Raw genomic sequence first — 7776 nt, forward strand, 5'->3', positions numbered from 1 at the left:
GATGCTCTGACCCACACCTTAGCGAGCACCGATTTCTCCAACACTCCCCCTTGTGCCACTTCGCATGTGTGGACATGCAGAAGATGCCGGGGCTGGTCCTCGAACCCCATCCTCGAGAGCTGCCCACCGATGGTGTGGACCGACTCTCCTAGGGGTAAATCGTGGCCCAGGCCTCGAGACCGACTCGACCGTGTGGCTGACCCGAACTCTGTGCAGGAGGACCCTTGAACTTCTTCCCAGGTGCAGGAGATGAGCTAGACTGACCCGGTCCCCTCTTCTGCTGTCTCTCCTTTCTGGTCTGCTCACTTATTCTTACTTTTTCAACCTTTATTGCAGCTTCCACTAACTTGGTAAATTCTGTGATTCCCAGGGCAGTGAGCTGGATCTTGATGTTGTCATTTAGTCCCTCTTCAAATCTCTTACATCATTCAGCTTCATTAGGGACTATCTCCCTACCATAGCGGCTCAATCGAACAAATTATTTCTCATATTCGGCCACTGACAGCTGTCTCTGCCTCAGGTTAATAAACTCTCTTCTTCTCTCTTCCAGGTATACAGTACCCACATATTTCTTCTTCAATTCGGAGAGAAAGAAGTCCCAAGTTACAGCTTCTGACTGCACTTCACTGGATACCGTGTCCCACCACTCATATGCATCATCTTGCAACAGAGATACGACAGCTTCCAAGTTTTGCTCTGGAGTGCAGTGGAGTTGTTTTAGAACTCTGCCCATTCTGTTCAACCAATTTTCGGCTGCAACAGAGTCATCTTCTCTCTTACCATAAAAGTCCACTGCTCCAAACTTCCTTAGCCTTTCCAGGTGTGATTTCTGCTGTGGAACTGGTGGTGGTGCTGGCATTACCCCAGCCATTTGTCTAAAGAAGTCGGCCATTTGCTGGAACATGGCCTGTGGAGGCTGAGCAGGCTCTACTTGAGCTGGTGGAGTAGGTTCTCCCCTACCCCGCCTCACCGCTGCAGTGGAGCATGACTCTCCACTTCCTCCTCGACTGCTCTCTGTGATGAAGGGTCCATATCCTATTCAAAATAAGAAAAAAACAAACAGATTTGCATTAGTGTCACCTCGACTCTTACAAATGCAATGCATGGTATGGACCCAATCTAGGCCCAGAAACGCCTAAACCGTGCTCTGATACCACTAAATGTGACACCCCTTACCCGTGTACAGTATACCCGAGTAAGTAATGCCACACGATGTACCGGCACACTCTAATATACCTTAATTAATTTATATCATGCTTTTGAATATAATTTATGAAACATACTTTATTTAAGCCATTTATCAAAAATATTATTTATTTGAGGTTCCGAAAATTTTAAAGAAAATCCGGCGGAGTACTGGCTAAAAATGGAGAAAATAGTTCTTCGGAACCTGTTAAAAACACTTCTAAATAATTTTCCAAACAATCCCAACTTCAATTCATTAACAAAGTCTCAATATCAAGATCTCAACAACATTTCAATTTCAGTTCTCAATCGTCATTTCTCAGGGTACTCATATGTATAAACAATAAATAAATACTCAAATTACTTCCATACATAACCATAAATCTTCATTATTTACATGAACCTCAAAATACATTACACAAGTTTAATTACATATGAGAAAATCAAAATTTATTACAGAATGCCAAAATGACACCTAGTGTCCTTCCAATGCACTGCAGAAGTTGAGGTGACTAGGACACTGTGCAGAATTGCAGGATGGACTCACCCAGTCTGCGGTCTACTGAGCTCACGATCTATATCTCCAGTACCTACGCGTGGCAAAAGCAACGCGCTAAGCAATAATGCTTAGTGGTGCAATAATAAAATAAAAAGAAATAGCAGGAAATAAATATGTAACGAATGTATATGTTTTATTTGTTTGGTATTTGTATATCATTTACTTTGTTCACTTTTATTCATTTGGTTGCCCAAGTAACCTACACTAGAGCATCGGATCGATAAACGGGTAAGCGCCTTTGGGTATCAAGTACCTCGGGCCGTCACACCATCGGTCACATATGCATCTCGGTGTGCAGCGAGCGGCTAACAAGCTGTAAATACATCAGGCACAAGGCCAAATCTCAATACAAGGTCAGAATGGCTAATAGCCATGAAATCACAGAATGGCATATTGCCATGTGCAGTACTGCTAACTGAACCCTATTGGCATGCCAAACTATCCAAACCAATCTTGTTAGGTATACTAGGGCATTTGATACTTTTGAATTCTTCAATTTTTGAATTTCAAGTTTTGGTGTCACTATTCACTTCATTAGTCAACAAAAATGTTGACTTTTGGATAGAAAATAGGTGTATTGGTTTTAACACTCCCAATGTACCACATTTTGCATTTAAAACTTGTTGGAATTAATCACTAAATCCATTTCCAAACTTAGCACTAAGGGGCAGAATTTTCAGTTTTTGTACCATAAATTTACTATTCCATTAGGGACTGTTACAGTGGAAATTTGAGGAAATGGTAAACATGAAAGTTGTTCCTTATTTTTTCTAGTTGAATTTCTTTTTTTGAATCACTCCATTTGGAGTTTTGTAGCTCCAGATATGGTCCAAAAACCACAGCTGGCCGGATTGGAAAACTGCAGAATTACCAAATCTACAGTACCATGAATAGTGACTGCCACTGTCTTGTTGGATAGGTTCTAGTCATAATTTGGGGTAGGTTTCTTCATGAAAGTTGTTTTTCTATGTCTTAACTTGTTGCTGTAAAAATTTCAGGTCAATTGACCATTTCTACAGTGAGTTATGGCTACTGTTCATTTGGTCATTCTGCAGAATTGGCTTGCAGGGTACCCGGATTGGGCCCAACTTTTGGTCCTCTTGCTTTGGTCTTTTGGGCATGTTTTCTTCAGCAAAAATGTGCAATTATAAGTCTAGTTTCATGTCCAATTGGCCAAACACCAATTGGACCAACACAGCCAAAGATATGGCAGTCCAAGTGGGCTGAAATCACAGCCACCCTGCTGCACTCACTGGGCAGCATACTCATTCACTTTGCCATGCTATATTTCAGTCCAAATTATGGTCAAATTTCCTCAAATGGTCACTAATTGACCATTAGAATGTTCTTTAACAATTGCATAAGCCAAGTCAAGTTTTCTCTCCTCAACCCTAGCTCAAATTCATAGTTTTGTACAAACTACCCTAGTTAACTAACTAAATTAATATCCTTATGTTTATATACTTTAAACTTGATTTGTAGTTCATTCCAAGTCAATCAAAAACACCCAATTCTATTCCTTCCTTAGGGCAGCCGAAATCCATGGGGTGCATATACTCAAATTCTATTCATTTAAGTTACAAAATCTCACTTATTTCAAGTCACCTTTATGGATTAAAAGAGGTTTATATACAAATATGCGCTAACCTTGAATGGGGCAAAATTTTCCCAACTCAAAACTTCACTTTCTTTCCTCTTCTTGGCTGCCAAAAGCTTCCCCAAGAGATATGGTCAAGTTTTAATGAAAGAAGTTAGGGTTTAGTGGTGTAACAAGGGAGAAATTAAGCTTTGGAAGTGAGGTCTAATGGAGGTTTAGGGCAAGCATAAATTTCGGCTGGAATTGGAGAAGAAGAAGGCAGCTGAAATTTTGATTCTTTTGTCTTGGTTTGTCTCTTTTATTGATTAATTAAAGGGTTGTTTAATTTTGATTGGTTATGGCTTTTAAATGACATCACCATGATGTCATAAATAGGCCTTTTTCCTCAATTTCTTTTCTTTCCTCCACTACTCATTTTCAATTTAATTTCTAGTAATGTTTATTCATATTTTATTTCATATTAATTATTTACTCAACTGGACAAGTAGGCCAAAAATAACCTCTGAAGGCGAAATGACCAAAATGCCCTCCGTTTGGCTTAACGGGTCAAAATTGTCTGTACCGATTGAAAAATTTTTCTAAATATTTTCTTGGCATTCTAATGCCATAGGAACCTCAATAACCCTTCTCTGGAGTCCCAAAAATTATTTTATAATTTTTCCCCCGGGTCTAGGGCTCCTTGTTGCGAGAACCGCAACTTCCCTCTGAGTTACCCCTCACTAGGGCACCAGCTCGTTTAACTTGGTTGTACTTTATTTCTAAAATTTTTACTAAATTTTTCTTATTAATATTTGAGTTAATTATGGTTCCTGACTTTAGTTTAAATATTTTTCCGGACGTTCTAGCTGTTCGGACCGACACCGATCACCGGAACAGTAGAATGTACGGAGTTGCTATAGGGAGGGTGTTACAATAGTAATAGAATAAATATTGCAAAAGTTATATTTTCATAAGTCTCAAAGTGAAATAGAAAATAGTTACAAACTCAAAATGTGATAGCAATGCAGTGCTTTTAAATACAAACTGCTCAATGTCCGTACATCCATACATATAGGTACAAAATACATCAAAAGGAAATTACAGAGGTATACCTACTACATAAACCCACAATCAAAACCAAAATGTTGCTTCCAAGTCTCTCACTCAGCAGCCTTCTCCTTTCCCTTTCCTGCGACAGCATAAAGAAGCTATCGCTGAGTATATCACTCAGTGGTGCACAACTAAAATTTCAAAACTTAAGGTAAAAACACAATTTGTCAAAGCATAACAAATCACATCCTTCTTAAGCATGAAAACATCACAATAGTTCTAAGTTCATAAGAACCATTTATTGGAATAACATTTCAAATGAGAAATCACATTTCATAAATCACAATTCACAAAGCATTAGTGTTGCCAACATCAACACACAGTTTAGGCCATGACACAAAATTTCACGATCAGAGAGAGTTATAGCCTTGCAAAGTTTACTGTTCATTTGGTCAATTTTAGGTGCCCAGATTCTGGCTGATTCGGTGACCTGAATTCGTTTCGCAATTTGATTGAGTTAAGTTCATAATTTGGCCTAATATTCTTCATATGAAATATTCTACTATGTCTTAGGTTTCCATCGGTTCAAGAATCGCCTAAATCAGAGTTTTCTAGAGAGAGTTATAGCCATTGAAACTTTACTGCTCATATGGCAATTCTGTAGTTTTGCAGATTTAGTAACTCAATTTTGCTCAATAATTTGATTGGGTTAATGGCATAATTTGGATTTGTGTTCTTCATGAAAGTTTTAGGTATATATCTCATCTAACTACTGGTAAAATTTCAGATCATTTTGACTTTCCTAGCTCGAGTTATGACCCAAACACGATTACTGTTCATGTGTACTGTTCATACTCCAGTTTTTCAAGTTTGGTCAGTTTGTTCACTAGGTTTTGGTCACTTTTTGGGCATGCTTCCTAAATGAAAATTGTGTCATTTAGTGCCTATTTTCAGTCCCAATTGGTCCCATACCAATTGGACTTGTAAAATTTCATTTTTGGTCCCTCAAAGTTGACTTTTGGTCATGTTTCATACCCAATCCGAATTTGGCTTTGATTCAAACACTTCTAACACACTTAATTAGGTCACAAATGGCCATTTCTTTCCTTAAACTATGTCAAAGACATCATTTAGCACTTCTTCACATTTTTGGTCTCTAAACCCTAATGTTCAAAACCCTAATTTTTCTCCTATTTGGCCAAAACTCTAGTTTAGGTTCCATATATGTTTTCTTTCATTTTCTTATGAAATTTCATCATAAATTAACTTCATTCCAAGCTTATACAACTAATCTAACATGAAAAGAAAATTACCACTTGTTGATTTCTTTCCAACTTCACTTTTCTTCCAATTCTTGTTCTCCTTGCTTTTAATCTCTCAATCAAAGATCTCTTTGATGTTTTCTTTTAGTGGGCTATGGAATTTATGAAGGAAATTTAAGGGAATTAAAACTTGGGAGGGAAAATCAATGAGGGGAAGAAGTGGAAGAAGAAGAGAAAAAGAGAGAGAGAGAGAGAGAGAGGAAGAGAGAGGAGAGGGTGGTGGCCTCGTATGAAAAAAAAGAAATGAAGAAGACATTTGTCTTCTTATTTATTTATATATATATATATATATATATATATATATATATATATATATATATATCCCCAAAATTAGCTTATTAAAATTATAAATTTTAATTGTGTCATAAGGATAATTAAACTTAAATTTTTATTCCCTTTTTTTTTTTTACATTTACACTTAATTTTTTTCTTATAATTAAATAATTAAATTTAACTATCAAAAGCCCATAAGTCTTTCATTTTAATTTTGTCATAATGGAAATGAAAATTTAAGTTTTCATTTCTTAAATTTTCCCTTACATATTTTTTTTTTACTTGAATTTTTCTTCAATTTTTACCCCATAATTCAATTCATTAATTTCATTTAATTTAATTGACATTTTGGTCAAAAGTCAACTCTTGAGGTGAATTGATCAAAATGCTCCTCATCGGGTCATAATCCTTCTTTTTATAATACCCGATGAGTCCTTAGCTTTTTTGTTCACTAGAATTTTTATTGTGTCTATCTCAATTAATTTTCTATTTATTTTTGGTCCTCAAGGTGTCTTTGAATAGTATTAGTCACGGACCAAAAATGGTACTATTCATAACTCGGAGGTTCGGGGTGTTACAATTCTCCCCTCCTTAAAAATAAATTTCGTCCTTGAAATTTACCTGGTCTCAGTCTCTGAATAGCTGTGGGTGCTATCTCCTCATGTCCTCCTCACGCTCCCATGTAGCCTCCTGGCTTGAATGATGGTTCCACAGCACTTTGACTAGAGGTATCTGTTTTTTCCTCAGCTGCTTCACCTCATGTGACAAGATCTTTATGGGCTCTTCATCATATGTCAGGTTTGGATTCACCTCAATCTCCTCTATTGGCAAAATGTGAGAGGGGTCTGATCTGTACCTCCTCAACATGGAGACATGGAAGATATTGTGAATCTTTTCTAACTCCGGAGGCAATGCAAGTTTATATGCCAATGGACCGACTCTTTCCAGAACCTCATACGGCCCAATGAAGCGAGGACTTAGTTTCCCCTTTCTACCAAACCTCATGATCTTCTTCCATGGGGAAACTTTCAGGAACACCTTGTCACCCACACTATACCGAATATCTCTTCTCTTTAGGTCAATGTAGGACTTTTGTCTATCCGTTGCAACTTTGAGTCTGTCTCTAATGAGCTTAACCTTTTCTTCTGTCTGCTGCATTAATTTTGGACCAATCAACTTCCTTTCGCCCACTTCATTCCAACACAAGGGAGTTCTACACTTCCTGCCATAAAGTGCTTTGTATGGAGGCATTCCGATGCTTTACTGATAATTGTTGTTGTAGGCAAATTCAATTAAAGGCAAGTGTGTGTCCCAACTCCCTTCAAACTCAATCACACAAGCCCGAAGCATATCCTCCAAAATCTGAATAATCCTTTCAGACTGGCCGTCTGTCTGTGGATGGAATGCTGTACTTAAGTTCAATCTAGTCCCTAGGGCTTTTTGGAGACTACCCCAGAATCTAGAAGTGAACCTAGGATCTCTATCAGACACAATAGACATTGGCACTCCATGCAACCTCACCACTTCATCAATGTATAGTTTGGCCAATCTTTCCAGGTTGTAATCCATTCTTACTGGCAAAAAGTGTGCAGACTTGGTCAATCTATCAACAATAACCCAAACTGCATCATGATTCTAATGTGTACGTGGAAGTCCTGTCACGAAATCTATAGTGATTCTTTCCCATTTCCACTCAGGAATTGGTAATGGCTATAGCAACCCTGCAGGCACTTGGTGTTCTGCCTTTACTTGCTGACAAGTTAGGCATTTGGCAACATATTCTGCAATGTCTTTCTTCATTCCTCTCCACC

Source organism: Hevea brasiliensis, chromosome 6, assembly GCF_030052815.1.
Source record: "Hevea brasiliensis isolate MT/VB/25A 57/8 chromosome 6, ASM3005281v1, whole genome shotgun sequence".
Classification (NCBI taxonomy): domain Eukaryota; kingdom Viridiplantae; phylum Streptophyta; class Magnoliopsida; order Malpighiales; family Euphorbiaceae; genus Hevea; species Hevea brasiliensis.